Source organism: Microcebus murinus, chromosome 8 (assembly GCF_040939455.1).
Source record: "Microcebus murinus isolate Inina chromosome 8, M.murinus_Inina_mat1.0, whole genome shotgun sequence".
Taxonomy (NCBI): Eukaryota; Metazoa; Chordata; class Mammalia; order Primates; family Cheirogaleidae; genus Microcebus; species Microcebus murinus.
In genome coordinates, this window is record NC_134111.1 from 40,557,089 (window position 1) to 40,565,074 (window position 7,986).

Sequence of the window (7,986 nt, forward strand, 5' to 3'; positions counted from 1 at the left end):
CACAAATAACTGAGGGGTTGAGGTGGCTGTATTGATAATTCAAGTTTCAAAGAGGGATTCTGAGAAAATGTTTTACTGCTTATGTGGTCCAGACTGACTGTCTCCATTAAACACATTCATTGGATAATTGCTTAACTTTCTACTTTCCTTTTCTGGTGAAGTCACATATAATATGTCCAAAATGGCTAGGAGAAATCATGGAATTTGTTCATATAAATACAGCATTACTTTTCAAAAAGGACAGAATATATTCAAGAACTATTTCTATTCCAGGCAAGCTTTGGATCTGAATTTGTATATATTATGTGCACAGAAATTAATTCATTATGAGCATGGCTCACATTGTGCACCAGACTAAATGACCCTTTGATACTGATGTCATGCCCATTCATATTAGTAGGAATTAAAGATACCAAGAAGACCGAAATCTGATGCCAAGAATGCATGGAATGGTTTCCATGGAGCATAATGGCACGATTGTCTTATGGAACAAAATTGAAAAGAACTAGAGAACAGGAAAAGGGTGTGGTGTCTGCAAAAATGAAAAACTTTATTCATGGATTCAAATTTATGCTTAAAATGAATTGAATGTGATATACCATTCTCGGTTTTCAGGCAAAAGTTAGAAACTAGTTAAATAATGATGGAACTTTTGGAGTAATCTGGCAAATTTTCCTGAAACTTTCTTTCCCTCTATCTCAAGTATTCTTATCACCAGTTCTATTTTCCTTCCCTGGAGGATGAAAGAATATCCTACTTTTTTTTTCTAGCCAATGTTTTTGAAAAGATTCCTTTATATCTCCTTTTTAGGACTTCAGGCCACCAATCTTCACGTTGCCTTACACAACTGCCATTCCTCCCCGCCCCTCCAACATCTTGAAGGGCCCCCCAACATCTGTAGAGTGCATTACCTTGGAGAACACAATCTGACTAATAAGAGACAGTTGGGAACAAATTCTTGTCCAAGAGATAGTCCAAAACATTTGTTTTGTCTTCCCATTGGACTGTTTGTTATATTTTCATTGTGTTCTATAACCATAATTAAACCTTCCTGTGATTTGTCTATAGCTTTGTGAATGCTTGAAAACCAATAAATAGCTTTAACATTTTTATGAGTATGTAAATATTAGTCAATCAGAGACTTCTCGATGGTACAATTTAATGACTTTGGTGCCATTCCAATGATTGTTTCTTGTGTTAAGTTCAAATGAAGGGAACTTTCTTATGCCACCAATTGCTTAAAATCATTTCACAGTTTAGTTTGTTTCATATCTTGTAGTTCAGACTGTTTTCTTATGATGATTTCCTCACTATGTATTTGTTAAATAGTCCCTTTCTTATCCTTTTTATAACTTGGAATATATTTCATTGTTCCATAAGGCTCCTGACATTCTGTATGAATTTGACTAGTTTCTTCATTTGTACTTTCATGCTCCCCGTACTCCAAACCCTTACCACAGATCTCCTTCTTGGAATCCTTTCATCTTACCAGTATATAATTTGGACTGGTTGCTTTCTAGATTTGTTGTCATTCTAGGGCTCCCTTTTATTGTGCTCTTGGATTGGGTAACTCTACTATTTCTCAGATCCTACCTCTTCCCTTTGATTACTTTGTTCCTTTGTTTTGCTGTAGTACATTTTCAAGTAACTGCCTCTGAAAAAATGCCTGAGATGAAATGTTCTGAGATTTTACAAGTTTGAAAATGTCTTTTATTCTGTTCTCACCTCTGATTGAAAGCTTGACTGACTGTAGAATTCTAGGAGGGAAAAAAATCCCTTAGAACTTTTTTACATGATAAAAAGAATTTGTGAAAAACCCACAGCTAACACTATACTACATGGAAACAATGAAAACTTTCTCCCTAAGACCATGAACAAGGCAAGGTTGCTTACTATTTGTCACTTTTATTCAACTTTGTACTGGAAATTTTAGCCAGAGAAATTAGGCAAGAAGATGAAATTAAAAACTTGCAGATGGCAAAGGAAGAAGTGAAACTATGTATTCACAGATGACATAATAAGTAGAAAGTCCTAAAAATTTTCCCTAAATTATTTGAGTTAATAATGAATTCAATAAAGTTGCAGGATGTAAGATCACACAAAATTCAGTGGCATTTCTATGTACTAGCAATGAAAAATCCAAAAAAGAAATGAGGAAAACAGTTCCATTTTTAATAGTATCCAAAAGAACAAAACATGAATAATTTTAACCAAGGAGGCGAAAGACTTTTGCACTGAAAACTACAAAAGATTTTGCTGAAAGATGTTAAAAAGGACCTAAATAAATGAAAAGACATAACATCTTCATGAATTAGAAGACTTAATATTGTTAAGATGGCAATACTACCAAATCAATCTACAGATTCAATGCAATGCCTATCAAAATTCCAACAGCTTTTCTTTTTCTTTCTGCAGAAATGAAAAAACCCATCCTCAAATTCATATAGAATTGCAGGAGGCTCTAAATAGCTAAAACAACATTTAAAAAGGGCAAGAAAATTGGAGGACTCACATTTCCTGATTTTAAAACTTACTACAAAGCTACAGTAATCAAAACAGTGTTATGCTGACACAAGGATATACATATAGATCCATGAAATAGAATTGTGAGTCTAGAAATAAATCCATAGATCTATGTCCAATTTATCAACAAGGGTGCCAAGACCATTCAATGAGAGAGAATAGTCTCTTCAACAAATGGTGTTAGGACAAGTGGATATCCATACACAAAAGAATGAAGTTGGACCCTTACCTCACTCCATATACAAAATTTAATTCAGAATAGATCAAAATATAACACATAAATATATGACTTAAAATTATAAGACTCTTAGAAGAAAACATAGAAGTAAATCTTGGTGATCTTAGATTTAGCTTTGGTTTCTTAGCTATGACTTCAAAAGCATAAGTAACAAAAGAAAACAATAAATAGATTGGGTTTCATTGAAATTAAAAACATCTATAGATCAAAGGACACCATCAAGAGAGTGAAAAGCCAATCCATTAAAAGGAAGAAAATATTTTCAAATCATATTTCTGATAAAGGGCCGGGCACAGTGGCTCATGCCTGTAATCCTGGCACTCTGGGAGGTTGAGGTGAGTGGATCATTTGAGCTCAGGAGTTGGAGACCAGCGTGAGCAAGAGTGAGACCCCATCTCTATTTAAAAAAAAACAAAACAAATAAAACTCCCATATATCTGATAAAGGTCTAATATCTAGAATATATAAAAAGTTCTTACAAAAACCCAATTTAAAAATGAGAACAGGACTTGAATAGACATTTATTTAAAGAAGATATGTTAGTGGCCAAGAAGTACATTAAAAGATACTCAACATTATTAGTTATTAGGGAAATTCAAATGAAAACCACATTGAGATACCACTTCACACCCACTAGCTTGGCCATACTTCAAAAAAAAAGGAAAATAATAAGTGTTGGCAAGGATTTGCATAAATTTGAACCCTCAAAAATTGCTATGATGAAGTTTATGTTATGTATATTTTACCACAATTGCTTAAAAAATGGGGGTGGCCCACAGAATGGGAGAAAATTTTCGTAAGCTACACATCCGATAAAGGGCTGATAACTAGAATCTATTTAGAACTCAGGAAAATCAGCAAGAAAAAAATCAAACAACCCCATCAAAAAATGGGCAAAGGATATGAATAGAAACTTATCAAAAGAAGACAGAATAATGGCCAACAAACATATGAAAAAATGCTCAACATCTCTATCATCAGGGAAATGCAAATCAAAACCACAATGAGATATCACTTAACCCCAGCGAAAAGGGCCTTTATCACAAAGTCCCCAAACAATAAATGCTGGCATGGATGTGGAGAGAGAGGAACACTCCTACACTGCTGGTGGGACTGCAAACTGGTTCAATCTCTGTGGAAAGCAATATGAAGATACCTCAAAGTGATACAAGTAGATCTACCATTTGATCCGGCAATTCCACTACTGGGCATCTACCCAAAAGATCAAAAGTCACTTTATGAAAAAGACGCCTGCACTCGAATGTTTATAGCAGCACAATTCACAGTTGCAAAGCTGTGGAAACAATTCAAGTGCCCATCAATTCATGAGTGGATTAATAAAATGTGGTATATGTATACCATGGAGTACTATTCAGCTTTAAGCAACAATGGCAATATAGCACCTCTTGTATATTCCTAGATAGACCTGGAACCCATTCTACTAAGTGAAGTATCCCAAGAATGGAAAAACAAGCACCACGTGTACTCACCAGCAAATTGGTATTAACGGATCAACACCTAAGTGGACATATAGGAATAACATTTATTGGGTGTCGGGCAGGTGGAAGGGGGGAAGAGGGGATGGGTATATACAAACACAACAAATAAGAGGTGCAACGTTTGGGGAATGGACACGCTTGAAACTCTGACTCGAGGGGGGAGGGGGGCATGGGCAATATACATAACCTTAACACTTGTACCCCCATAATACGCTAAAATAAAATAAATTATATAAAAAATGGGGGTGGGATAAGGAGTGAGGCTAAAGTACCTATCATGGTTATTTTATTGTCAACTTGACTAAGCTATAGTACCCAGTTATTTAATCAAAAATTAATCTAGATCTTGCTGCAAAGATATTTTGTAGATGTCCTTCACATCTAAAAGTAAAGTCAATTTAAAACCTTTACATTGCTTTAAGTCAAAGATTACCCTAACGTGGGTGAGCCTTATTCAATCAGTTGAAAGGCCTTAATAGCAAACAAAAACAAAAACAACAAATAAAAACTGCCTCAAGACTGCAGCATCAATTCCTGCCTGATTTTCCAGGCTGCTGGCCTGCTCTACAAGTTTGAGACTTGCCATCTCCCACAATTTTGTGTGCCAATTCCTTAAAATAAATCTGTCTCATATTAATACATATGCATACATATATATCCTATTGATTCCAGTTTTTGCTGGAGAACCATGGTTGTATCTTAGCACATTAAAAAAAGATTCTCTTAAATATTGAAGGTACTCTTCCTAATATTTTAGTTGCTGACAAGAATTTTGATACAGGTCTGATAATCATACTTTTATAGATGATTTACTTATTGATATTTCTCTGGAGGCCTTTGGAATCTTCCCATCTCTGGTTCTTTTTTTTTCTTTTGAGACAGAGTCTCGCTTTGTTGCCCAGGCTACAGTGAGTGCCGTGGCATCAGCTTAGCTCACAGCAACCTCAAACTCCTGGGCTCAAGCGATCCTTCTGCCTCAGCCTCCTGAGTAGTTGGGACTACAGGCATGCACCACCATGCCCGGCTAATTTTTTCTATATATATTAGTTGGCCAATTAATTTCTTTCTATTTATAGTAGAGACAGGGTCTCGCTCTTGCTCAGGCTGGTTTCGAACTCCTGACCTCGAGCAATCTGCCCGCCTCTGCCTCCCAGAGTGCTAGGATTACAGGCGTGACCATCTCTGGTTCTGAAGTTAGACAATGGTATGCTGAGTGTTGGTCCTTATTATTTCATTGGCAGGATAGGGGTTTTTTCCAATGAAGATATGTTTCTCCTGAGAGTTCTGGAAAATGACTTATGAAATTCTTTAATTGCTTTCTCTTCATTATTTCTTTTTTTTTCTTTTTCAAGGTTTTTAAGAAAAATCTTCATTATTTCTTTATTCTCTATGTCCAGCATGCCTATTAGGTAGATATTTGACCTAATTGATTTTTCTATGTCCCCTTACTCTGTTTTTTAGTTTTCTTTTCCTTAAAAGGGGTTCCATGATTTGTTGTCCTTTCTTGGGTTGATAATTTTTTTTTTAAATTATATTTGAAATTTTCTTTCTCTTTCTTTCTTTTCTTCCTTCCTTTCTTTCTTTCTTTCTTTCTTTCTTTCTTTCTTTCTTTCTTTCTTTCTTTCTTTCTTTCTTTCTTTCTTTCTTTCTTTCTTTCTTTCTTTCTCTCTCTCTCTCTCTTTCTTTCTCCTTCCTTCCTTCCTTCCTTCCTTCCTTCCTTCCTTCCTTCCTTCCTTCCTTCCTTCCTTCCTTCCTTCCCTCCTTCCTTCTTTCCTTCTTTCTGTCTTTCTTTCTGTCTTTCTTGTCTCCCTCTGTCACCAGGCTTTAGTGCAGTGGCATCATCATAGCTGACTACAACCTCAAACTCCTGGGCTCAAGTGATTCTCCTGCCTCAGCCTCCTGAGTAGCTGGGACTACAGGTGTGCACCATTGTACCCAGCTAATTTTTCTATTTTTAGTATAGATGGGGGTCTTGCTCTTGCTCAGACTGGTCTTTGGACTCTTGAGTTTATGCAATCCTCCTGCCTTGGCCTCCCAGACTGCTAGGATTACAGGCATGAGCCACCGTATCCAGCCTATATTTGAAATTTTCAAGAGCTCCTTATCAATTCAGTAATTGTTCTTTTTTCATATTATTTTACAAGTATAATATTTTCTGGAATTTCTAATGAAGTGTTTGTTTTTCAAGGAACTCCTTCTTAAGGAAATATAAATACATTTTGTTTGTTTGATTTAGGTTATTTCTTTCCTCTGGAGTCAGTTTTCTGTTTATTTAGAAGAGGCAATATTGCATAGCAGTTATCAGTGCAAGCTGAAAACAGTAAACCCCACCTCTAACACAAGCTAACTATGCAAACCTGGACAAGTTACCTAAGCCAGCTCTGCCTGTTTCCTGGGATATAATAGTTATACTCAACTGACACAATTGTGGTGAAGATTTCAGGACTTTGTTTATGAGAATACTTAGACAACTCCCAGCACATAGTAAATACCCAATAAATGTGAGCTATTCTTATTAGTCTTTTTTATTTTTTTTTACATTGCAAGCTTTATTTATATGACTAATACTTTTTTTTTTTTTTTTTTTGAGACAGAGTCTTGCTTACACTGTCACCCAGGCTAGAGTGCAGTGGTATCAGCCTAGCTCACATCAACCTCAAACTCCTGGGCTCAAGCAATCCTCTTGCCTCAGCCTTCTGAGTAGCTGGGACTACGGGCAGCTCACCACCATGCTCAGCTAATTTTTTCTATTTTTAGTGGAGATGGGGTCTTGCTCTTGCTCTTGCTGAAGCTGGTCTCGAACTCCTGACCTCAAGTGATCCTCCCACTTTGGCCTCCCACAGTGCTAAGATTACAGGCATGAGCCACCGCACCCAGCCTGACTAATCCATTTGGTTGTCCATTCACATTTTTCAAATGAGAGATACAGAATTGACTTTAAGGTGTTTTGTGGGTGAGTCTTGCTGACTGGAAAGCCTGGTTCTAGAGTGAGTCAGAAGCTGGCACTGAATTAGGTCAAATGACGAGAACTTTGCTATGAAACACCAACTCCCACACTCTAGTGCCTCCTAGAATAATCAGCTCAATTTCTTTAGAAAAGAACCCTCAAATTCATTTGCTTTTCATTAAGTGCTTGACTGTAAGCCCTTCTAAATGGAGGAAAGTGTGGGATGCATTGATTGTTAAATATTCACTTGGAAATGATTCCCTAATGTTTATCCACTCCCTTCTTCCCCACTTCTTGTATCCAGTGGACTTGGGGTGCATGTGACCCAGTGAGACACCAGCAATGGAGGCCAAGCCAGTGCCTATGTTACACCCTCCCCCACCAATTATAGGCAGTGTCACTCAGGGAGCCTTCTTCCACTGAAGGAAAGGAAAGGGGAAAGCTCAGAGGACTTTGTTTTGCAACTTGGGCAACAGTTCGGCCACAATAAAATTAAGTACCAAGCAGATTCCTGCAGCCCCTGAGTCCAGGCCTTAGTTCCTGGAAAGCATTTCTGGATTCACCCTGGGCCAGAAGGAAACACGCTGCCTTGAAGGGGAAGGACCCAACCTGGCAGGATTCACCACCCGCTGACTAAAGAGCACTGGGCTTTGAATAAACATCTGAGGTAGCCAGGCAACAGTCACCCTTAACTTTGGGTGAGAATTAGCTGGCTTCAGGTGTGACCTGGCACTGGTGGCCACAAGGGAGCAACCATATCACATGCCACCCACCTTCCC